Source organism: Thermobia domestica, chromosome 6 (genome assembly GCF_964235325.1).
Source record: "Thermobia domestica chromosome 6, izTheDome1.hap1.1, whole genome shotgun sequence".
NCBI lineage: Eukaryota > Metazoa > Arthropoda > Insecta > Zygentoma > Lepismatidae > Thermobia > Thermobia domestica.
In genome coordinates this window covers 82,902,123-82,928,725 of record NC_137459.1, presented here as the reverse complement: position 1 = coordinate 82,928,725, position 26,603 = coordinate 82,902,123, and the positions used below count along the sequence as shown (strand labels likewise).

The following is a 26,603-nucleotide window of genomic DNA, read 5'->3' as shown; positions in this document are numbered from 1 at the left end:
CCGTTGTCTTAGATCTATCTTTCAAAATGTAATCTTCTAGAAAATGTTTTTTTTTTTTTTACTGTTATCAATACAGATCTAACCCCTGCTGCAATTCACTTTCAATGTATCTTTAAACAGATGTCACTCATTCTGCTTTGAGTTCTCATAATGGGCCTATCTTACTAGAGCATCATCTGTTACCTTTAATTTTAAACACTATTTTACAGGTGTTCTATTGTGTTTCCACAGCTTAAAGCAAATGCTGCTAGATGACGCCTGTAGCGCATTTGTTACTATAATGAAAATCATGAATACAAAAACAAAAATAAATAAATAAATTGCTCACACTATTATTGTGTTCGCGTAATCTAGAGCAACTGTTCACAATTAAAAACCTAAATTAATTACAAAAGTAGAATTATGTTAATGATTAAATTTGTTATCATCTACTTATTATTTATTATTATTTCCTAGCTAGCTGCTCGATCAAAGACTACACTTTCTATAGAGAGGTGAGTAGGGATTGAACCATAAGGAGTATTGGGAACTGGTCTATAGGATGGAAAGAATAAAGTTTAGGAATTGTTATCTTTATTTATTTATTTTATTATTATTTGGTGTGAGCAAAGTAACACACATGTAAAATGGAATGTTGAAAAGTTTAATGTCAGTTTCGTTTTGAAAGGATTGTAAGAACAAAATAAATAAATAAATAAATGCATAAACGAATTGTAGGCCTATAGGCCAACTTGCTATTTCTTTTATCTGGAAGAGCACATTTTATTCAAAAGAGAAAAAAACATATGCATCTCGTAGATTTGAACTTATTTGAATTTTATCCATAAAGAAAAAGAAATCAATCTGTGGTAGTGCGCACAGAGTGTTGAGACAGATGTCCCTGGCCGGCTACTCCTTACTTGCAATCAGCAATGGCTTACCTGAGAGCAGGGGTTTGAGGGTACCCACCAGGGACCGCATGCTGCACCTCACGACCCTCTGGACACTAAGTGTACCAAATCTCCCCCAGGAGCCAAGAGGTAATCCCACCACTCCACAATTTCTGGCTTCTAAGGTAGCTAGATTACAGGTATTCGCCACAATACCCAGCCAGCATACAACACTAAAATACTTGTATTTAACGAGTGCCTGTGTTATGTTTGCTGTACAACTCAGTAGTATACGTTGGAAACGTTAAATCGTTGGCTAGATATCTAAAACAAAACTTAGCATACGGGGACAGGATAAATAGGCATACTGATAATTCAATATTGTCTTGAATATTATAAAAGTGTCGATACCATGACATGGGAAGGTTCTAGAACACAGCCCCCCCCCCATGTAGGTTAGTAGCTAGGTTGGTTCCTTTCTGTACCAAAGTTTAATATTTAATTTATATAGTATCACCGAGCGAGTGAAGGCGGGTTAGAGCCTCGTAGGATATCTTTTCTCTCTTTATTACAACTAAATGGGAAGGGGGACCTGTGTTCTAGAACCTTGACCCATCACATCAAGTTCGGAGTGGGATTACGACAAAATTGAGATGGCATACACAGTACCGGTAACACTATTGGTGGGTAGAAAAATGGAATTGTCCACATTAATTTATATTTTCATGTTTCAAACTTGCTTCAATATTCTTTTAGCATTGTTTTCCTTCTGATTACTTTGTGAATATAACGTCTTCGCGTAGGAACTCTTTGTAATGAAAACAGGCTGATTGACTAAATGCAAAAAGTTGACTAACATTATATAATCGTGCAGGTCAAGTTTTGACTCACTACTCGAAATAATTGTTGAAAAATTACAATTCCTTTTACAGTTTGTGTAGAGTCCGGATATATGGCATAAAAACGGCATTAGTACTGCTGTATCGTCGGACCACACGAAAATCGAGAAAAATGGAAATATTACTTAGTTTCTCCTCCAAAATACTAGGTTGTCGCCTTGGCACACTTGGTGGTGATTACTGTTTGAAATACAACGTGGACATATGGCATAAAAACTAGCGCATAAAACACGAACCAACTTGTGCTAGGCGGCCACTAAAAACACGAACAATATCTTACCGAGTCAGGGTAGCAGCGGGCCTCGAGTGGTAGCATGGAGGTGCGTCCGTAGGGTGAAGGCGCGTCAGTGGCGGTGGGTATACGCACAAGCGAGGATAGTTGAAAACATTTTATATGTCATAAAATGCATGGTGTATGTGTTGCACAGCTTTGGGGCGGGAGATACTGAATGCCATCGAAAATGTACTATGTAGGTTTGATGTTCCTCTTCTTTTCTGCAGTTTTCGTTTCTACGCTTACGACAAACTGTTCGCCTGTTTAGTGGAGCATGTGTTTCACACAATTTTAACAACTGACCTACCTTGTTTGTGTACAACTGGAAAAAAAATAAATCACGATATGTGACAATCTTGTCATTTACGCACCATTTCCACACTGACTTTCCCATAAATCGTAACAAGTGTACCTCTCCGCTAGATAGTCCCTTCCGGCTCCACATGTGCCGCTTACAACACCAAAAACAACTAACAACAAGTATTTTCTTAACTTCAACTATTCCCCCTCACCTGACTTTCACTCACTGTTCCTCATAAACCGAAATAAATTCTTGAAATAATCTGGTAAATTTTCTAGAACTGGTCCGGTGATACAGCAGTTAACCCATGAAAACTACAGTGCAAAAAAACAAATCAACATGTGCTAAGTGTCACTGAAAGCATCAATGATATCCAACCGAGTCAGGGCAGAGAGAAGCTGGTGGGCTTGAGCGATAATGTAGGGATGCGTCCGAAGGGAGCAGGTGCGTGAGCAAGGGTAGTGAAAACAAGTGGGTTTTGGCAACAACACGAGCTTCAATAGCACTTATCATGGTTTCATACTAGTAACATTCCTTTTGTGAATATAAAATACAGCTTCTGTACATTGTGCAGAGATACATCGCCGGTGGAAAATAATATCTAATACAGTCATCTTTCATGAGATTCACTTATTTTATCGGTAGTAAAACACTTGTAATGATTTTACACAAGTGACCCAGAACCTGTAAATTTAAAATACAACTGCATTACTTTGTATTTAATTCTGTTGCCTACAGAAATTTGTTCTTATAAATGTCTTTTCCTGTAGAGTATTGAGTTTTACGTGTAAATTTTTCAAAACTTTAGCAGCACCATATACGGGGTATTTCAAAACAACACCGACAACGTTTGGGAGGTGATTCCTGACATCAAGATAAGACGAAAAGTATAAACCAACCTGGGTGCACAAATGCTTTCTTTTGGAGTTATACGCTGCCGAAGACATGAAAATATGAATTTTAAAGACCCATAGCTCCGAAACTATGGAACCTATCATAGTCGGGTCAAGACTTCACTTAGGAACTAATATGTGGGCTATCCCAAAATATATGTTTCAGAACCTAAGGTACTCACACAACAATTTTTGGAGAGGGAGTTTGGGTACGGTCTTATAATTTGAATTACTCACAAACCACCTCTATAAAAATTGTTACGGGAGTACCGCAGGATTCTGAAACATGGTTATTTGGATAGGGAACATACTATTTCCTAAGTGAAGTCTTCAACTGATTACTGTAGGTCATATAGTTTCAGAGGTATGGACCTTTAAAATCCATTTTTTTTTTTTTATGTTTTCGGCAGCCTATAACTCCGAAAAGAAGCATTTGTGCACCCAGGTTAATCTATACTTTTCGTCTTATCTTGATGTCAGGAATCACCTCCCAAACGTTGTCGGTGTTGTTTTGAAACACCCTCTATATATATTTCCCTTAAGTTTTTAACAGAGACTAGAAATAAGATAACATCTTTCTCTCAGCAATCTCTGCCATTTGCTAGCCTTCGCTGTCCCTAGCAGTCATGATGAAACAATTCTCTAATGCAGGGGGACCTAACGGAAGTGCAAAGTCTTTAGCATGTGAGTTTTTGGGGCACAAGATATTATTAAGGAGTATAATCACTTTCCTTCATGCGCTGCTACTTGTAACCTACATGCGGAAAGTACGAGGAGATCCAATTCTAAATTAGACGATAAAACACCCTCTGAAGTATTGAGAAATAAATTTTCTCACTGGGTAAAATTTATCATTTCATCAAAGGTATTATTTAAAAATCAACTCCACAGCAAACACCACCCGTCGCTGCTCCTTCGACATTCTAGCCGTTTCTTACTCGGTATCGCTCATGGTGTGGCTCTCTTTGATCAAGGAAACGAAGCCTCTCGTGAAGTTATATCTAGCAAAAGTGATATCACTACGGGTAGAGAATCGTTAATGCATCAGGATATTATTTGTGTAGAGAAACAGTGCAGTAGTCATTATATATTGATACCCGCTTTTATGACTTGTCCCAGTACGGTAGGCGGAAAAATAAGATGCTAACAATGTGATACTGTCTCTTGATTAACAAATTTGCACCCATTATGTGATGGCCAGCAGGTTGTTTGTCATTTCTTTATCTTTACACTTTTCTAATCCATGATGATACGCACTGAAACTAGTTCAGCATACATAATACAGTATATATACGTATATTCACAAAAGTGTAAATCGACATACTCGCTCATCAACAGGTCTCCGCGACTATTAGCATTAGGCCTAGAACCTTGAAATTTTGTATACATATTCTTCTTGCATTCTAATCTGCAAATAAGGTGAGGTTTTGGGAATTAGGTATCCTAAGGAGGGATGGCGAGAAGGCTTAGATAGCTGTGTGGAGTAAAGTTCGTTAGTTAAAATCCCGTTAAAAATAAATAAAATTTCAACGGTCATGTAAATAGTGAAAAGTAATGATTTAATTATATTTCTGAAGGAAAGTCTAACTAAATAACTTCATGGCCTATGGAACCCGGAGGTTCAATGCCGCGTTCACAAAAGCTCTCCACTGACTTCTATCCTTAGCCAACTGGATCCAGTTTCTACTTTGTATTCCTATCTCTGCGGGATCCATCTTAATATTGTCCTTCCATCTGCGCCTAGGTTTTCCTAATGGTCAATTCTCGATTGGTCTTCAGGTTAAGATTTTGAAAGCGTTCATACTTTTTTTAATCCTGGCTATATGACCTGACTACCTGAGCCTCCTTAGATTTGATGACCTTAGTAATATTTGGTAAATGGTACATAGTTCCTTGTTATGAAGTTTCCGCCATTGCCAATTCCCGTTTCTTTTGGGTCCGAATATTCGGCCCAGAATCTTGCTCTCAAATACTTTCAGTCTACATTCTTCCCTCAGAGTAAGCGACCATGTTTCGTAACCATGCAGAACAACAGGCGTGAACATTGGCGGTTTACATACTTTAAGCTTCAAATTCCTCGATAGTGTGACTGTTCCAATTTTACGCCTAATGTTATTTTACACTCGAACCTGGAATGTTATAAAATGGCGTTCCCTCACAGGAACCCGAGCCATAAAATGGCTTTTCCTTCACGGGACAGATCAATCAATAATAATTTATATTATTATTAAGTGATTTGTTGAGGACATAGCATCTGGAAGATCTAGATGTACAAATCAAGCAGATCAAACAACTAATTTTCTTTGTACTCATATGCACAATCTGTAAATTCGAAAATCAAGAATGGTAATTTTGAATTAGGTTAGCTTCCCAACTGTAGTAGTAACTTTGTCTCTTGGAAAGAAAAAAGAATAGCTTGTCATGAAGTTTTCAATAACGTGAAGCTTGTATGTATCAAACTTCTCAAAAAGCATGTTCATTTACAAGCTTACAGTAAAAAGAGAAAGAAAAACAAACAAAGGCTGCATAAGTCCGTAAGAAAGAAAAGAAAATGTTCCATCTGTTGTATAACTCATAAGTTCTCGAAAAAGGTCCTGCGTGCCAATCTTAAGAGTAGATTTGATTACCGCCGTAGTGTATTGATAGACCATTGTAAATGTGAAAATAGTTCTTCGTACGTCTATGAATTGTCTTCCGAAAATTCTTGCACGAATGATAGTGATTTTAAATCCAGCGATCATACTAGGTTATTAAGTACTGAACCAGCTGTTACATCAAGTGCAGATCGCAGATCGTTTGTAAATGGTAGGAATTGTAAATCTTTCCGGAAAACATCAGCCAAATTACTGAGTAAACCACACGCTCTTGTAAGAATCAAAAGTAAATATAAATGCAAAATGAAACGTATGTCAAAGATGCTTGTTGATGAGAAACCGTATGTTAATCGTGGCATCACAACGGAAAAATCCAAATATACTGGCGCACCGAAAAAACAATTTAAAATAAAAAGTCTAATTAGTGATCGTATAAGATTTCGAAAAATACCAGCGAAGTGTGTTAAAAGTTTTCGAAGGAAAAATGGTGAAGATTGTGGTACAAATGAAAAGTTAGTGAATCAGTCTTCTAATATGAATCAGTGTTGCAATTCAAAGCTTAGTAAGCAATCTAAATCTCGACGTAATGTTACCATAGTAAATGAGAAAATAAAATGTGCGAAATGTAGTGCTAGTAAAATGGAAATAAAGCAGTTCCAGAAAATTAAAATGCAAAAAGCATATCATGAGATTCATTTTTGTTTCAAAATATGAGTTATGCACGTGTTATTGATTATCTTATCTTAGTGCCTTAAAAAAAGTGAAGAAAGACTTTATATATGTGTATAAATGCCCCACGAGTTCGTTTTTTTCTTTCAACTGAAATAAGACACTTTCATTTAATGAAGTGTCGCCCAGCGAAAGTTCTTATGAAATTTTCAGTGAACTTGTGTTGTCAATGACATTGAAATGGTGTTTCTATATTAAGTCAAATAACGATACAGGATTTTTGAACGTTTACCATTGCTCAATGGTGCACGTACATTCCTTTCGGCCACCAATGTGATTGCTCCAATTTTACGCCTAATTTTATTTTACACTCGAACCTGGACTGTTATAATAGGATTCGCGACGACAAGAGATTTTGAACTCAATAATAACACGAATTCCCTGCTTTTAGTCGACATTCAATTTCTTCATGAATATCGTTTCCGTTTGTTAATATTGATCCTAGAGCTCGGCAAAACCAAAAACTGGAAATAATAAAATAATAAAATAAAATTCATGGTCCACCACACACAACTTTCTCTCTCCAACCTCCTAAAATATATTATTTTGTGCTCCAGTTATAAATATCATTAATTTCTCTCTCGGAAACTATAAAAGAGATGTCCGTCCACTAATATGCTATGTACCTTTTTTTCTCTTAAAGCAAAGTCTTGAATGTGCCAATATTGAATATTGGCGTGGTGCCTCTTGATTGGCCACCCCCTGCCGTATATTTTTATCTCTACATGGAATTTCACATACATGGGTGGATATTCGTTTGACTGTTCGCTTTTGTAAGAACTTAACAACAATTTTAGGAATGATAAAAAAATTGATCAAAAGATTGCGATCTTGGCCAAGAATTTTAGGAATGATCCAAAAAATGCATCAAAAGATTGTGATCTTGGCTAATAATTAGCTTTTGTATCAGGGGCCTCAAAATTTTTGAACAAGCCCTGAATCAAGTTTTCTTTTTTTTTTTTCTTCTTCTTTCTTTTTTTACGGAATGAGCTGCACATACTAAGTTAAGTGATAGTTTGGGTTTGGCTACATTGTATCTACTTCTCCAGATATAAGGCGTAAAAGAAAATTTTTGATTCAAATATATTGGACCAGGGGCCACAAAACGTTTGAACGGCCCCTAAATCGAGTTTACCTTTATATATATATATATGGAAGAAGCACGTTATACTGAAATAAATGATAGTTTGAGTTTGGCTATACTATATGTAATTCACCAGATATAAGGACTACAAGAAAAGTTTTGTCTGAAATATATTGGATCTTTTGATCCAAAAGCAAGATTTTCCATTGAAAAAGAAATCTATATATTGAGTTGTTGGTAATAAGTATGAATCAGAAAACGCGTACATTTTCATTAAGATGCTATTCAACGTTTTCGTCGTTTATCGATATAACGTAATAGTGACTAAAGTTTGAAGTCATTGTCTTGAACCGACAACATTAAGCAGGAACAGACTTTATTCTACGTACATGTTGAAATTACGATAATCCTTCATGCAATATATCTATCTTTATTCACATTTGTTTTTGCTTTATGGTGGACAGACACCGTTTCCTCATTGTACGATTTCATTCATGCTCATCATCACTGACTTCTTTCGTTTACACGGCAGCCCTGGGACGTAAAACTGAAAGGCCTTATTTCATTTTCACATTTGTTTGTATTCATTCAGTAGTAACTTTTTAGTAGGGTCAGCGTTTTGCACAGCTCCATACTGAGATTCACCCTTTGGAAAAAAAAAAAAAAAATTAAGCCTTTATCTATAGCATTTTGAAACCAACATAGTGGTAGATAGTGACACCTTTGATAGCATTTCTTAAAAGATGTGATACTAAAAACTTTATTCTACTCAAGAGCTATCACGTCAAAAAAAAAAAAAAAAAAAAAAAAAGTGTGCATTTCTTAGAGTTAAGTGCAAAGAATTCGTGTCATTATTATTTTATAGGACCAAAGAAAATGATCCACCTTATTTTGCTTAATGGAAACCGAAAACCTGGTTCTGCACACCTGTACACAGAATTGTCGGTAAGAGTTCATGTATTTCGGATCACATGTTCAACCGAAAATCCTAGTTTTCTCTTCCTGGTATAGCCTCAGTGCTGGAAAAGGGCGTCATATTAAAAGAAAACTGTGTGATATTTAAGGGTCGATGTGTAAGTGATGTAGCTATTACTTGCTGTGCAATACTGTATACTGTACTCTGTAGCTATTACTTATTGTACAGCCTAGTGGAGAAGCCAGATAAAAAAAAAAAAAAAAAAAAAACCAGCGGGTTTTATTAGGCAAAATTGGATTTTATTAAATTTTGTAGGTACATTTTAAAGTCGTACTTCTACTGAAAATACCATTTATGCATTCGTGTTCTGTTGTACACATGCATTTACAGAATTCCCGAATTCCCTTATCGCACAAACGGAATTTGTAAACCTCCAACCGTGTTTCGTGACACAAACTTTTCAGCCTTGACACTAGCTTATATTTCATTTCTAGAAAGTAGGATGTAGACAGTTCTGTAAAGTAACAAGGAGGTGGGTAGTTCTATACAAGTAATAATATCATGTGCAAACCATGGGCAGGAGTTTGGTTTGTATGGCGTGATATTTTCTCAATTGAAACCGGAAATGGTAGTAAATTTTTACCACTTCCGGTATCAGTAGAGAGAGGGAACATATTCTCGGGACGCGTGATTTAATTCAGAAAACCGCTTCTTTCTATCCATTACATTTTTCACTCTATGGTGGTTGATTTTTGCCACTTTTAGGTTTGAATAGAGGGCTTAGAAAGAAGATGACACCAATTCTTAAAATACTAAATAAATACACACAAAAGAAAACAATATCATTTTTGCTTTATCTCTCTATCTCTTATCGTTTTTGTTTTATGTAGAAAAAACTTGAAACTGGAAATAAAATTCTATGATTTCTGGTTTTAATAAAGGATGCAGATAAAATGCATTATTGGGACGCTTAATCGATTGCAGGAAATCGCTTCTCAGTATCTATATTATATTTTTTCTTTATAGTGTTTAACTTAAAAACCCGAAATGGTCGGTTTAGTATTACCAACTCTGAAAAATACAATTACCGGTACCCCCTCATAATCCCCAAAACAAATGAGGAATAATTGTATTTTAAATCTTGAAACATATTGTTGAGTCTGACAAAAATACTGGTCTACTGGTAAATACCGACCGGTTCGAACTCTATTCCGGCTTGAATATCACCGTTGTCAAAAACTTGAGTCCTACCTTTTCATATTTTACATCCTGCCCCAAACTGATGCTGATTCATCAAATAGTTCTTGAGAGTTTTTTTTTTTTTTAATCTTCCGGATGAACACATGGACAACGTAAATATATAAAGTTAACCAAGAAATTTCTGTCGCTTTTTGTGGAGGTCTGTGTTCAATTGGCCCTCACACCGTGATTTGAATGCGAATGGAGATACGCGAAAGTCAGTTGTTGGTGTGAGTATATCCAACACACTACCTGATTGTGGCAGTTCAGTTACACCGTGAACTTGCGTAAGGACAGAGTGAACATAGGAACTCCACAGAGCGTCATAAAGGCGTGCATGCTGTATAATTTCAAACGGGAGTCAAATTCCGCTGCAGCGGGGCCGAAGATATGCCAGACCTTTTGTGAGGATGTCGTGACTACGCGGACAGTGCAGCGGTAGTTTAACAAGTTTAAGGACGGTGACAAAACAGTCGAAGACACACCACGTGCCGGAAGACCAACACATGTACAAAATGAAGATCTTCAGGCAGCAATTGAAGCGGACAGTAGCCAGACATGTGAGGAAATGGGACTACAATTCAGTGTGAGTGAACAAACCATTCGGCAGTACCTCGATCGACTTGGGAAACACTACAAGTTGGGTTGATGGTTCTCACATGATTTGATTCCGGGCCAGAAGCCAACGCGAGCAGACACCTGTGTTTCAGGTCTGAGGAAGAAGCCATTTCTGGACAGGGTGTTAACATATGATGAGAAGAGGGTCCTGTACGAAGCTCCACAGCGCCGTCATCATTGGTTAGCATCCCATGAGCCGGTTCCAAACCAGCACTTCACCAGAAGAAGGTCCTCCCGTGGGTTTGGTAGACTGCTCGAGGCATCGTGCATCGGGAACTGCTACCAGCTGGTAAGGGCCAGTGTACTGTTAGTAGTTGAGCCGTGTTCAAGAAAAACTCAAAACTCTGGAGCTAACACTTCTGAATCGCAAAAGGGTCCTCCTGTTACAGGACAACGCTAAGCCCACGTGGCTAGGATGACCTGGGACACCATTCTGCGCCTTGGACGGGAAACACTATTCCCTCCACCATACTCCCCGAATATTGCACCGTCCAATTATCATCTGTTCCATTCCTTGGTCAATCACCTTAGATTAAGCAAGTTCAAATCACTAGTAGAGGTGCAAAATGCAATTGATACCTTCTTCGCTTCACGGCCCACCATGTTCTAACGGGATGGAATCCATGACCTTCCAGAACGTTGGCAGAAGGTCGTCGATGCTGATGGAGACTATTTTTGATCTAGGTACGTCTTAGGTGACATATCGATGTTCGAAGGTGGTGGGTGAAAAAGCGACAGAACTTTCTTGGTTACCTTTATATAAGGGAGTTTTGGTAAACCAAACTCCTTGTAAGATGCTCGTTGAATAGAAATAGAATCCCATATTACACTCATGATTCAAATACCTGGGCCAGCCATTATGACTGAACATTTCTTTAGTTTCTCTCAAAATGCACCAGGCAAATGCTGGGATAGTATCCCAAGGCCAACATTATCCAAGTGTAATGTTGAAAAAATTGTTGACCAGGTGACCTGTGCAATGTTGACCAAGTTCCGTGAAGCCATATGAAGAAAACGCTCTGGCATGTTGAGCGAAGGTGTCATCCTTCTGCATAACAATACCAAGCCCCATACTGCTCGCCAAACTTAAGCACTGCTACGACAGTTCAAATTGGAAGTGTGGAGCCACTCACCTTATCGCCAAGATTTGGCTTCCAGTTAATATTTCCTTTTTCCTGTATTGAAGGAGCACTTCTCTAGAACAAGATTCACTTCAGAATGTGTTGTGAAAACAGCTGCTGAGACCTGGGTGAATGAGCAGGGACGTGATTCCTACCAAAATGGGTTTTAGAAATTGGTCCTGTGTTCTGATAAATGCCTGAATCTATTTTGTGATTATGTAGAAAAGTGATCGGCACATATGGCTTTTTTTTTCTGTTTGTTTGTTTATATTTTCTCTCTCTTGTTAATACATTTTTTCTCAGCTTTGTAATTTCTTTTTCTATTCATCCTTGTATAATCGCATTAAGATTATCATTTCAACCAAAGTTTTGAAGTATATTTTTGGAGTGCCTTTGTTTGTTTTATTGTTATATTTTTCGAACAAAAGATATAATATATTTCAATCAAAAATTTTCTTGTACGCCTTATATCTGGAGAACTACAAATAATGTAGCCAAACCAAAACTATCACTTAACTCAGTATGATGTGCATATTCTGTAGAAAATACGGAAATTTAATTTAGGGTCCGTTCAAAAATTCTGTAGCCCCTGATCCAAAAAATATGGCTAAGATCGCAAATTTTTGTTCCATTTTAGGTTTTCCTAAAATTCTTGTTATGGTTTCACCTTCACCTTAAAAAACACTGGGTACTTTTCGACTAGAGAAAATTCCAACCACCCTGGGATAGGATCACAGGTTCGATACCAGGGCATATCGGTTTTCCCTGGACAACAGTGTTGGTGGTTTCTTTTTTTTTTTTACTTTTTATTTATTTATTTTTGTGAGTGAGTTCATTTCATGTCTTATTTGTTGTTCATCTTCTTTATCCTTTAGGATTAAAGATTTAATTTCATTTACTGATATTCGCACATTTAATGAGTTAACCAAGTGGAAGAATTTGTTTACATCTACTGTGGCAACCCTACTTGTTAAATGTATGTTTCAAATATTTATTGTTTATTTACGTATTTCAGAAGACAATTAACCAGACTTTCGAAAGTTCCTAGTTACAAGAACTTATTTTGTGCTTGAAGAATTCATTATCCGAACTGGAAACAAAGTCTACAGATCAACAGGATTCAGATCATCCATTGCTATGGGTAAAAGTCAGTGCAATCTGAATTTCCAGCTTTTTGGATATATGGACAAGAAACTTTCCGAGTTGTGGGATCTTAATAGAAAGGTAAGGAAGTTTTTGAAGTGTTCAAAATCTTTAATAACATTTATATCATTAAGTCCCTGTTGTCACCGTCTTGAATTTCAGATACTTCCACAAATGGTTCATCTTGATACTCTAAACTGATTGCTGGGGGTGAATGAGGGTGAGGATCAATTTTCTGAGGACAATTCTCTGCAGATGAAGTGTTTTTAACCGAACTGTTCTTATTTTAATTTTTTCATGATCAAGAAATATTCTTACGATTAAAGAGCAATATTAAAAATATATCATATTTAAATATCATCTAAGTCTCTAGGTAAGTCAAATTCATTTGTTTGCCCTCCAAAGAAGATATTTCATGCAAAATAATAATAATTAGTAAAATAATTCAAAGATATTTGATGGGCGTGGTCGAAAATATTGATTTGCAAATTGCACAAAAAACTAAATTTTTGGTTAAAAGTGATTGAAGCTATAAATTAGTATACAAAGTCACATTTTCTAAACCACTTGCTTGAACTTCCCTTATTAATTTATATCTATTCAATGACTTTCTAAGCTTAAATTGTTAATAATTATTACTATGATTAAATTATTTCGAGAAGAGTACATTAGTTAGATACAAGATTATAATGAGGATTATAAAATATTATAATTTTAAATAGATGATAGGGTTGTACTTATTCGAGTATGATTTTCAGTAAAATAGATTTACATACTCTGTACGCTAAATATATACTCCTGTGACTAAACAATTGGTCCTGAAGTTCGTAAGAAAACATGTAGTGAAAGGTATGCACTTCGCTGACTAATATGCAACTCCATTGCCCAATAGAGCACCTCCATAGCCTTATGGTCAGATGATTCGTTTTTGGTGAGTGTGATTTTACCTAGATAGATTCAAACTCAGCTGGATACAACATCTCGGATATAAATTCGTTTCGATCATTTGTTATTGTAGTTGGTCCAGTCTTTCATATCCTATGTGTTGCAAAGGGTGAGAAGCAAAATCTATTTCGCAATAATGGAACTTAATATTGCAACATCCCCCTCATATGTGCTTCTCCACAAGAATCACAAAGCAGCCGACGGGTGCCTTTCCGAAGGTATACAAGGAGGACACGACGAAATATGAGGAGAAGCACATACGGGCTCTGCATTCAAAACCGGCTATAAAAGAGCACGTCAAGAGGCAGAAGATATCAATCTCCAGCAGATCACATCCTATATTTGCTGGGCGGGAGAGGCTCTCTAAACTTAGCAAGCACTGAGCAGGAGATACTAAGCCACTTCTGTGCTGCTACGGCCATTTGGTTTCTATCCGTCTTTGCGCTGAACTTGGCAGAAGACACATAATCAACAACCACAAGACCTCCGCGCTGCCCTGGGGAAGAGTTCCGACTCTAAGAGAAAGGATTGTAGAGACAGTACTTACTTAGAAACTTTTATAATAAAAACGTGAGGGGAAACCTGTTTACCGCTTCTCTACCTTGCAGTAAAATATTTTTGAAATTAATATAAAACAGTTAATATTTCTGGTTGTAACCATATGGTTTAGCTCAGTGAATATTAATGAAGGAAATTTTTTTTATTTTTAAATAAACCTCGTATAAAAGTGCTCTCAAGAATTTCTCTCTCAGCAAACAGACGAATATGCATATATGTGTGTGCGTCGCGTCTGCGACGGAGATCTTGGTGACCCTCTCGTCTCCCCAAATAAGGTGCTAAAATTCAGTTCAGGAAGCAAACGTCGTCTCTAAAATTCCTGCCTATGGGTTGTCATAGATATTCATAGATATTTTTAACTTTGACATCACAAGACTGCATCGCGAGCCGATCTATTGCGTAACAACGCGAGGAGACGGAGAGAGAAACTAAGTTAGTCTGACATGTGTGCCCGGTGAAACAACAGCGAATAATCATGAAAGTGCGAGTAAACATATAACAGTTTGTTAAACAGCACATTTATACGTTAAAAGTTCGTTGATAATATTTAAAAATGTAGTATAAAGACGAAAACTTGAAATCTCAAATCATTTGCACATGTTTGTTAATTTTAATATCATCTCAACGATGAGGAGCAGCAGAGCAGCGTAAAGTATCCTGTTCGTCGCAAAGAAGAGAGAATGACAACAAGGGAATTCAACCCGTAACTTTTAGCACATTCCCCCTGGAACCATCAAAAGTGATCTTTCTTCAGCATCAAATCGAGGGAGCAGTGACAGTGCGGGATTGTGGAAAATAACGATGTAACAAAACACAACCGGTAACCCGCGACAACCGTGTCTTCCGCGTTCACAGCAATAATAATGGGCCGAGTGTTAAAATTATATTATCATATTCAATCATTCGAATCAAAGTGCCTAAATGTAATGTAATATGTGTTCGTGAAGTCTTAGTGTTGTTAATTAAAGTAAAAAGTGAAATCTTGAGTATCCTTTACCAAAATAATCATCATGATCTAAATTTATGTTTTTAGCTTTAAGAAATATTTTAATTTACTTTTCTTTTCAGCACACGTAACCAATGCTTATGCGACGTAATAATTTTCACGTTATTAAATCGCATTAGCATTAAGAATACAATTAGAGTCAACTTTTATGTCGATTTCCCAGTACGTTCTGAACCGAATTCTGAACCGTGTTGTCCAGTGGCTATATGGTCGGTTTTGGTAGACGATCCAAATTGTTATCAAAGTCTAAAGGAGACACCCAAAGGATAAAGGATCGAATTCCGGACCATAGTAAATACCCAAGTCCACCTTTGGGACCGCAGGACACGAACCAGATACTGTTATATGGTTTATTTACAATTTTACGAATAGCTTATCTCTATATTGTGATACTGTACTGTAGTCCTTAAAAGTACCCCTTCGTAACTAAGCGGCTAACGTACGTGCTTTCTGTGTATATGATTCCGGGTTCGGTTCTTGGTGAAGGTACTTGGCATGAACACCGACACGAGTAATGGTTTAGATCGCACTTCAAAACAATATATTGCGGTCTAGTGCTTCTGTCCCAAAGACTTCGGCGTACTAATGTGTTTTCTTGTAGTAACAGTTTTTGCTTTAAATTCGTGCTCCTATTTTTTAAGTTGGTGAAGGATATCATTACCCTAAACCAAATCCACTACCGAACGCTCTAAAGAAACTTGAGACGTATTGAAGAGGAAAAGAAAAATAACTATCCAATTTTGTGCACACATAAAATAAATAAATAAATAAATAAATAAATAATGAATAGATAATATAAAACTACGCTCAGGAATTCTATCATTGTAGTTACCGGTACATACTTCTGTAATTCCTGAATTTTCTATAAACTTTCGACTCCTGCCTAGGATCTTGGTCATGGAAGTTAAAAACAGGAACAAAAAGAATAGAAACATCAAGGAATAAAAACGGAACAGACTTACGAGCTCATTCGTGGCTAAGTGGTTAGCTTACGCGCCTTTGGCGTGGGAGACCCGGGTTCGATTTCCAGCGGGAGCTCACGTGGTACGGATTCCACGTTAATCAGTAGGTCCACGTCTTATATAGGATCGCTGCTGAAAAGAACGCTAAACTTAAAATCAAATCAAATCAAATGGAACAGACTTTTTAATACCAAGGGAAGAGCTCTGTTGTACGGAATCAACTTCATTTGGAGATTACTATTCATCTGGAGACGAGATTACTGAAATACTTGACAACTTGTTTCCGTATAACAGAGCTCTTCCTTTGGTATTAAAAAGTCTGTTCCATTTGATTTGATTTGATGTTAACTTTAGCGTCCTTTTCAGCAGCTAGCCTATATGAGACGTGGACCTACTGATTAACGTGGAATCCGTACCACGTGAGCTCCCGCTGGGAATCGAACCTGAGTCTCCCACGCCAAAGGCGCGTACGTACTTAGCCGCGAAGGAGCTCGTAAGTCCGTTCCTTTTTTATTCTTTGATGTTTCTATTCTTTTTGTTCCTGTTTCTAACCTTCGTGACCAAGATTACAGGAGAGAATCAAAAGCTTAGCGGTGGCTCAGTGGTAGAGCGTTCACCTCTGGTGCTTGGGATCCCGGGTTCGATCCCGGCCAAGTGAACTTTATGGTGGACAAACACCGTATGCGTGGGTTTTCTCGGGGTTCTCCCGTTTCCTCCCACTTTCTTCATTCCACCATTTCATTCATTACTCATCATCACCGTCTCCTTTAGCCTAACCGGCATAACCGTGGGACGTAAAACTCAAAGATTTCATTTTTTCGATCCACCTTCAAGGCAACTTTTTTATTTCCTCAAATAATAAGTCCATATGTTTTAACTTTAATTAGTATTTTATTCAAGTTACGTACAATACAAATTTTGATAATTGTTTTGCAAACTAGCTTTATGAAGTGGTTCTTAGTAATAGGGTTATTAGGGTAGAGTTTATAGGGTTATTTACAACAAAAACAAACCATTTTTGTCGCGATTTGTATTTTCTTGCAAGTTAATAAATTGTGGACAAATACATTATTTTTATTCAAGTTAAAATTATGAATTCATTATTTGGGTACAAAAAATACATAAAATAAATAAAAAATATATAAATACTAACATAAAAATTTTACTCTGCCCGGGAATCGAACTCAGGACCTTTGACTCCACAGTCCAGACTCCGTATGCCACAGAGTTTGGGACTGACAGTTCGCATTTTCATAATGTTTTGGTACCCCCTTTTTGTGTGTGTTGGTTCAAGCGCCATCCGCGAAGGGACTGTTCTCAATTCTGGGTCAAATCACTGTCTACTTTTCTGGAGAATCCAAATGTACAACAAGAAGTGGAGGTTCCAATTTAATATTTTAAAGTTACTCCCGTACCCCAGAAAGTGGTGGGGATAGGGGGTTGCGTTTGGTATCATTGAATAGGTTTTTCGAGACTATTCAATACGTGTTTTTCATTGTTTTGCTAATCTGTATATTTCGCGAGATATTGGACCGTTCCGGGACTTTTTCCTCACCGTGTATATATCCTAATCCTAGCTACATATAAAACTACATGAACTGACATAAAAGAACGGGTACTTCTGGTTGACGTATGTAAGTGGATGTTTTCATTCCACTTACTTGCTGTACGCGTATGCTAATTGTGCAAAGGTATGTATTATATGAGTTAAAGAGTATATATATATTTATAAAATCATATATTTTAAGGTTTATTAAATCAGGCCTGGACAATTATTTAAATATATATGTTTATTGTTTATAGAGAGTTCTAATATTTATCTTATCTAGTTTGTATATTTTATCTGTATATTAGTGGATAACAATTTTCTTTTTACTCATCTATCTTACATAATAAAACCTTAGAGAAAATATTTCTTAAGTTTTAATTCTTAGCTAGATACACTGTTTCATCTGTTTCTGTAGTTTAAGAACCGGATACGTATAGATGAACTGAGAGAACTTCAAGGGAGAGGTTGGTTAGCGTCGATTTTTTCAAATTCTTAAAATTCTACTTTCTTTATTTTAGCTGGGGATCTTTTCATTCTTGGATTCTGCCACGTGTAGACAGAACCGTATTTAAGCGAGAGCGTTCGCTTAGGAAAGTTTTTTTTTTTTTTTAAGCTATGCTGTTTAAGGCTGGCAGGTTAGAATGGTCAGTCATAATGACCGTAGATAGGAACTTTTGTAGAAATGTTAACGTGATCATTTTCTGGAAGATTTTGTTTTGTTTGTTAGGTTTTTGATTTTTCTCCCACCGAGAATATAGGGACCATGGATTAGTAGGATTGAATTTTAGTAATGTATTTTAACCTTTTGCATAGGTTAATTAAGGTTTTCTATTTTTGAACTCAAATGGTTTTGGGTTTGAGTCCCCTTATTTCTGAGGAGAGCTTGTTTTCTCGGTTTTAAGTTTTTTGTTTTCCCTGATCCAAACGTATGGTAGTGATTATCTCTTGTAAAAGATATAAGTTACTGTTCTTTTTTTTTTCTTTTTAGAGCGAAACCTCTTTTTAGGGCAAGGCCTAATTATGGGTGGCCAGTTTATTGTCTCGTAGGGAGATACTGTTGTTTAAAGCAAGGTTTATTTTATGAGCTAGTTTATAGTCTCAGAAAGAGGGACTTTCATTTTCCGTGGACCTTACCTCTCACCTTGTAATGTTTTTAGTTAGCTATCCTTTTCACAGTTCTCTTGTTATCTGGAGTCCTGTGTAGATAGGCAAAGCATTTTCTTTTTGAATGAAAGAATTGCTTTCAAAGAGAACGCAAAGCGGAGCTGTACGAATAGCGAGGACAGAGAAACTTATGCTACAGGACCCTTAAACTTAGAGCATCTTAACATATTAGTTAATCTAGTTAGGAAGTGATTGGTTCTGAGTTCGATCCTTCACAGATAAAGTTTTCTCAGAGTTTTAAGCAAAAACTCTGGCTGATGTTTTCCTTAGAGCATCATTTTACATATAATCAATTTTTCTTCGTTTTGCCAGATTTTTTTTCTTTGAATAAAAATAATATAAAAATATTAAACCTGATCTTTCGTTCTTTAAAATAAAATTTTCCCTAAACTCGGAAGTAGTGAGAAAATTTAGTTTCATACCCCTAGCATATAAGTATTTGAGTAAAATCAGAGAAGAAGGACCAATTGAGCCTAGTTTGGTATTCTATGTTCACCTGTATATTTGTCTTTGTGTAGTATGTCGTCAGATTGATATTTAAGAAGAAAACGAGGAAGTGAGAGAGAAAAGTTAAGGTTTTAACAGTAGTGCAATACTCGACAGCAAATCATCTCTCATACTCAGAATTATATATATATATATATATATATATATATATATATATATATATATATATTCATACTAAACATAGAAAGTTGAAATTTGGTATGATTGTAGCTTTTCGAAACTAACCCATAGGAAAATTGCCAGAAGTGAATATTTTTAATTAGTCTAAAGGGGGATGAAGAAATTCTCGTGCTATTTGAATAGGCGTTTTCTTGAGATACAAAATCTTATCTTTTAGGTAGTTGAAATAGGAAAAGAAACTTGAAATTTGTTAGAATTGTGGGTTTAAGAGGTGCGAGGTCTAAGTCCGAGCAAACGCGGAGGTTTGGGGGCAAAGCCCCTAGCTGGCCTAATTCAGCAAATATTAACAGCAAATGCACGAAATCCACTCTTGATGCAAAGGCTGATACATAACGCATGCAAGGGTATAGGCCGAACAAAAGCGGGGGCCTAGGGGCGGAGTCCCCAGCTATTCAAAGACTAGTCTATATATAAAACTGAGAATTAGGATTAGGTGGTATAAAAATCTGATTAGGTAAGACTATATCATAAAGATCTTCATTTGTACACGTCAGTCGAATCTCTTCCCATAAAGCAGTCTGACACAGAAGGCATTCTTTGACAGACATCAGGAAATAAAACATTCAGCTTTTATTGAAGAACAGTTTCGGAGCAACTAATTTTCTTAATTTTTTACAAAATACTTTAGAATTATCAAAGCAATAAGCAGTTTATAATATGATTAAATCGAGGCGAATATGAGATAATGAGCAACCTCAGAGTTCCTCCTGTGGGCAGACCCCCCTTTTTAGTATGATGGGAAAATTATGCCTTCGATCTCAGTACCCTAATCGAAAATTAAGATGGATAATTAGGATACATCTGGCTCTCAGAAGACTATTGCCTTCCTACCAGTGGGGGCAGGGTACCTCAGTGGTAAAACGCTCACCTGGTTCAACCCGTGGCCAATTTAGTTTATGATTGTCAATATTGTGCTCCTGAATTTTGTCGGGTACTCCGTTTCCTTCCACCAATTTTTCCATTATCCATCTCCCTTAGCCTAATGGACATAAGCGTGGAACGTTAAGCTGAAAAATTTCAATTTTTTGCTCCTATCTGGGTTGACCTCATTCTTTACTAAGATAGGAACTTCATGAATTATGATCCCACCTAAGGTCTGGGTACTTTTATATTGTATTTTATTGTTCAATATTACTATAAAAAATTTATCATATGAGTAAAACTAATATACTTTAAAATAAATAATAGATCTTTCGTTTCATTTCGTAGAAGATTTTCCATCTTGTTCGCTTTAAATATTGTATTTAATGAACTTTTAGGTGGGACGAAATGACCTTAGTGGTTCGAAACGACTGCTAATGAATTCAGTTGAACAGCAATTGACCATTCCATACAAAGTTAGATAGATATTGAACTGGGCAAAATATCATGCTCTCTGAATCTGTGGAGCTTGCCCTCTAGCGTTGTTGCCAATAAAAGGGCAGATGCAGTACGTTGATGTATGCTCAATATAGAAGATCCCATCACTGTTGCTACCAAAGATGCCGTATATCGTGTTTGTATCAATTTGAAGCTATATCTCAATTAGGTTTTATTGGATATATTAACCAATCTCGTTTATTTATCTATTTATTTATTGTTTATTGATTGCGTTGTGGATTTCTAAATGTGATCAAACCTTTTCTTAAAAATATATAAACCAAAAATCTTTCGCTTACTAAAACATTCCTGACGTATTTCAGATCCCAACAGTGACACTAGTGGGGTATGTTCTGTAGTTTCCTAAGCAGCTTCTTTTAGCCCACCTGCCACACGAGCTGAAGTTAATTGACAAAATGACGCAGCAAATAGCCAAGAATAATAGACAGAACTACTTGCAAAAAATAAATAAATAAATAAATAAATAAATAAAAAATAAAATAAAAAAATAAAATCAGTCTTTTCATGGAAACACAGACATATTACTTACAGGTTAGTAGTATAACATGATGTTTACCAACGTAAATAAATATGAAATACCATCTGTTTGTTCATTCATCACAAGACAAACCTGTAGATGTTTATGATTTTTTGCATAAGAGTAGTCTTTTGGAAAAAGGGCAAGATCTTCCTACCTGCAATATATATATATATTTTTTTTCTTTTACGGGAATTCGTATTATTATTTCTTTTTATTTGCATCTTCTTTTAAACTTATTGATTGAGTAAGTTTGAAAGAAAAATAGTAGTTTAAAAGGATAGTTTGAACGGGTACCCAGCTTTATTATTAAATAATTGGTATAATTAGGTTAAAAAGAATTTAAGTTCCGATAAACCTGAAACCGATATGAAAGATAAAAAATGGATTGGATTTTTCCGTAATTGACAACTATGTTAAATAGAATCTATACAGAATATGATTTTCGTTCACCTTTCAAATCCCCGAAAACTTTAGAAAAGAACATCACACAGTTTAAGAGTTATTAGACAGGGCTCAGTGAAAAATCGGGTATTTAGGAAATAAAATGCAGTTGCCAAGAAAGTTATATAGGCAAAATGAAAAGAAATTTTAAAGTTCCAGTAAAGGAACACAGAGATTCAAAAGCGGAAAATCCGGTGTCAGGTTTATCGAAACATTTAAAAGAAACGCAACACAGGATAGAAGATTCACAACTTTTGTTTGGAGCTAGAAATGAAGTAGAGAGACTGTTTCTTGAAATTTTATATATTCACTTAAAAAAACAAAATGAAATATAGATAAAGGTTGGTTGAGTGATGAATGGGAGGGGGTAATTACAAAATTTTCACAGCATTGGCATGATAATAAAAATAACATAATGAGTTGGCAACTTTCCAACAATGAACAGGAGAGGGGCACAGATTGACTCGGCCATATTTTAGTTCGCTTCACCTCATTTTGAGATCGCTGACGCACAGGACTTTTTTTTTTTTTTTTTTTTGTGTACAATACAGCTCCTTTCTTGGTAAGTCCGCTCCTTTTTGTTCCTTGATATTTCTATTTTTTTCCTCCTGTTTTTAACATCCTTGACCAAGACTCCAACGGAGAATCGAAAGCTTGAAACTCTAAAGAAAATTCAAGGATTACAGAAATCTAAAAATGGAATTATTGATTCAGTTTTAATAACGTCAGCCAGAAAAAGAAAAGTTTTCAGGGTAGCACCAGAAAAGAAATCGCCTGTCCCAACGCTTTGACGTAATCTAGAAAATATACGTGACCATTTATCAGGAGATGCATATTCAGAAATTTTGCCAAAGCAATTATCATCCATTGGAAAGGGAGACAATGGAATGTGATGGGAATTCGGAAATACGTCTCGTGGAAAAAATATCGAATTGTATTGGTACAAACACTATGGAAGACGAACTCTATGAATAGTGTCAGTACCCTTGGCGCCAGAGACTCGGGTTCGATTCCCGGTGGAAGCTCATGGGGTTAAGTTGTAGGTCCACGTTTCACGTAGCTTCGGTGCTAAACTCCAGACCAAGCAAGCAATCATTATTGACAATGAAGTTAAGGAGGAAGGGAACAAAAATATTTCCTACGGGGACACTTTTAGTGAGATTAATATATTGTGCATTATTTATTTATTTATTTGTGCTAGCTGCAAGCACCCGTCGTTGTCCGGTCTTAACCCTCGGACTTCAAATGAGAGGTACTTTGTGCCCGCAACAGTATATATTTTTTTGTAACTAATTTTCTAATCGTTTGGTTAAAATTCTAAGAAAATATGTCATTGGTCAACATGTTTAGCTAAAGTGAATACCTTACGGTGGTTTAAATTGAACATTAATGTGTCTCATAAATTTGATATTTTAATTTGCTGGGTGCAAAGTAACCCCCTGTTGGTAGGATGTATGACACTCCTAGATGGCACTATAATAAATAACTGTTATCCTTATCCGGTGCACTGTTCACTTCAGTCCCTGTTGATTTTTGTGAGAGTTTCTAATTTGTTTCCCTTGCTAGATATATTTAATCTTAACAGGTAGGCACAAAATGACCCCCCCCCCCGTGGTACTCCGTGTTACAAAAAAAAAACCTAGGTAGTGCGGGGGTTAATTCAGAGCTCGGATAAATAAGATGATGAAGAATGTTTCCACAACTATTCCATTATCCATTGTCTCTTCTCTGCTGTTATGCAAGCCTGCAACACCGACGCGTAATGCTGGTTTCGTACAGGTCAGGCGTTTTAGAAAGCCAAAAATGTGGCTCTAGATCTTTACTCACTTACTTTCACTTTACTCGAAAATATCTATCTATGTACCGGGTTTGGTGGCTCTAGATCTCTTTTTACTATGCAAAAAACTGATGAGACACACCCACATATACCTATATCTATCTATATATATATATCTATATATCTATCTATATCTATATCTATATATGTTGTTATTATTAAGGATTGCTCGAGGGAGAGTTGGAATGTCATTTAAAACGGAAAACAACAAAAATGGAAAATAAAAAAGAAATCCTTCAGTGCTTATATATTAAAATGTACCTACCATCCTTGTATTCGTCTCATGGAGCTGAAGAGAGGCCCAATAAACTTGTCAGTAGAAACGATCACGAAATTCGAACCTGGGGCTTTCGGGTTTGTAACCAACCAGGTTAACATTTCACAGGTGAGGACTCAGTAAAAAAAAAAAAAAAAAAAAAAAAAAAAAGTTTACTGTTTGAAGTACAAATGTCAACAGCGCAAAGAACTTTTAATTTTCTTTTCTAATTCCATTGAATTGAGTTTAGAGAACAAAGCTCTTAGACTTCCACTTACACTTTCTTTGAAGCCACTTATATTGAAGACGGTTTGAGCTACATCAACCGTACTTTCCAGAGCAATGTGATCATGGTGTAGATTCTTTTGAAACGAGATCAGTGTATCCCGCAGACTCAAAATAAGCGCTACCTTCCAAATAAAATACTGACAAATCTTCCTCCCGTTTAGGGGTGATGTGATTCATGAAATCTTTGAATTTTACGTCCCACGATTATGCCGGCTAGGCTACAGGAGACGGTGATGATGAGAAATGAAGAAAGTGAAAGGAAACGGGAGAACTCCGAGGAAACCCACGCACAGATTGATGCGATTCATGTTTTTCTGTTTAAAATTGTCATCTATAACACTGATATACAAGGTTTCGTTGTTTTCAAGTGGAGGTGTATCGGAATCGATTTTTTCTGCCGATTACGAAAATGACCTTCAAAATGATGTATCACGTCAGGATTTTTCACAAATTACGAAAATGTCAAAATTTGAAAGAAGAAAAAAAAAAGTATTTTTTAACCTGTAGACGCTTGCAGCGAATTCATATCTTGACGTTGTCATCCCTGGTGCCTCTCCTAATCGTCGCAGAAACATGAACGACCCCATATTGGAAAGCTAATAGAACAAGTAATGTAACGAGCTATGTTTGGTGCATCTGTGCTCCCATTCATGTCATTTTTTGAATTTCCGACCACGCTGGCAACACTGTTAATTATTCTACGTTGGTAAAAAAAAATAATACGAGTTCCTTACATAGTCATATCAACCATATAGAAAAATGAAAGCCATAGCTACAATAGGAAGCGAGGAAAAAAATCAAAGTGCACCACCGTGTATAAAATTTTTTGGTTCGTAAACATTCACATTGTTACCTCTGGCGCCTCCTAATTGTCATAGAGACATGATCGACACCTTGTTGGAAAGGTAATAGAGCAGTAAATCCAACGAGGTATGTTTGTTACCCCTGAGCTCCCATTTGTAGAAGAAGAAATTCGAATTATTTGTAAAAAAATGAATTTCCGGTCCGCTGACAACACTGTTAGTAATCCCACGCTGATCAAAAAAAAAATAATATAAGTGCTTTAGATAGTAATACAACCATATAGAAAATGAAAGCCGTAGCTACTATAGGAAGGGAGAAGCAAAACGAAATGCAATCACCTGTATAAAATTTATAATTTGGTTTGTATGCATTCCCATTGGCAACCCTGTCATCTCCCCCACTCCTAATTGTCACAGAGATATGAATGACATCTTGGTTGGAAAGCTCATAAAGCAGGGAATGCAACGAGGTATGCTTCGCACCCATAGTCTAATAGTCATAGAAGAACAGTAAGAAGAAAGAGAAAAAGAAGATAAACATAAGTGCATAGTTTAAAACATACATACCTAACATTCGTCACCGGGCTTCCTCGTTGGTGTTCTTCCGTACAGTTTCTTTTTAACATCCAGCAATAGTCAGCCATCATATCGACAGTCCACCTTCCTTGGTATCTTTTTTTTCATCACTTTAATGTCCTGATGGAAACGCTCGCCATGTTCTCCCGTAAAATCACCAAGATTGTCAGGAAAGTAATTTAGATGAGAATGAAGAAAATGAACTTTGACGCTCATGTTGCAGCCAAGCAGTTTAAAAGATTCCAACATCTCGTCGATTAAAACACTGTAATTTGCAGCCTTCTTGTTCCCCAAAAAGTTTTGTACCACATTTCTGAACGCAGCCCATGCTTGTAATTCTCCCTCACTCATACTTCCCTCAAATGTTTTGTCCGCCATCAATTTTCGGATTTGTGGGCCTGTAAAAACTCCAGCTTTGATTTTTTCTGAAGTGATAGATGGAAATTTACTGGCAAGGTACTGAAAGCATTTACTATCTCTGCTTAAAGATGTCACGAATTGTTTCATTAAACCTAGTTTTATATGTAACGGTGGCAACAGTATTTTAGAGGGATCAACCAATGGAAGTGAAACAATGTTCTTTTTGACAGATATGAAAGTACTTCTGAATGGTCAGTGCTTTCGAACCCAATGTTCAGTTCTTGCTCTGGAGTCTCACTCATACAAAAAGCAAGTATATTTTGTGTAGTCTGCTTGTTGGCCTAGCAATATACCAATGACTTTGAAATCCCTACACACACACACCACTCGTAACGCTTGTACTGCACCTTTTCCACCAGAAATTGAAGGCTTTCACATGTCTCTTTCATAGTCACTGAATGTGCTATTGGAATGGACGGATGGACGTTAGTGTTGTGTAATAAAACACCTTTTAAGCTGGATTTGCTGGAATCTATCAACAGCCTCCATTCTCCTGAATTTCAATTAATGTTGTAGAATTTCATGACTGCC

General features: G+C 36.4%; 1 long non-coding RNA gene across 2 annotated transcripts; it reads left to right on the top strand.

Annotated features, from left to right (window-relative positions):
* Positions 1–942: 942 nt before the first annotated feature.
* LOC145687700 (uncharacterized) lies at positions 943–21,398 on the top strand. 2 transcript variants are annotated; one of them, XR_014131715.1, is made up of 3 exons: positions 943–1,019; positions 12,553–12,761; positions 21,234–21,396. It is a non-coding gene; the product is annotated as an uncharacterized LOC145687700 (long non-coding RNA). The 2 variants fall into 2 exon arrangements; XR_014131716.1 differs by lacking the exon at positions 943–1,019 and adding an exon at positions 1,205–1,552 and having other exon boundaries at positions 21,234–21,398.
* Positions 21,399–26,603: the final 5,205 nt, after the last annotated feature.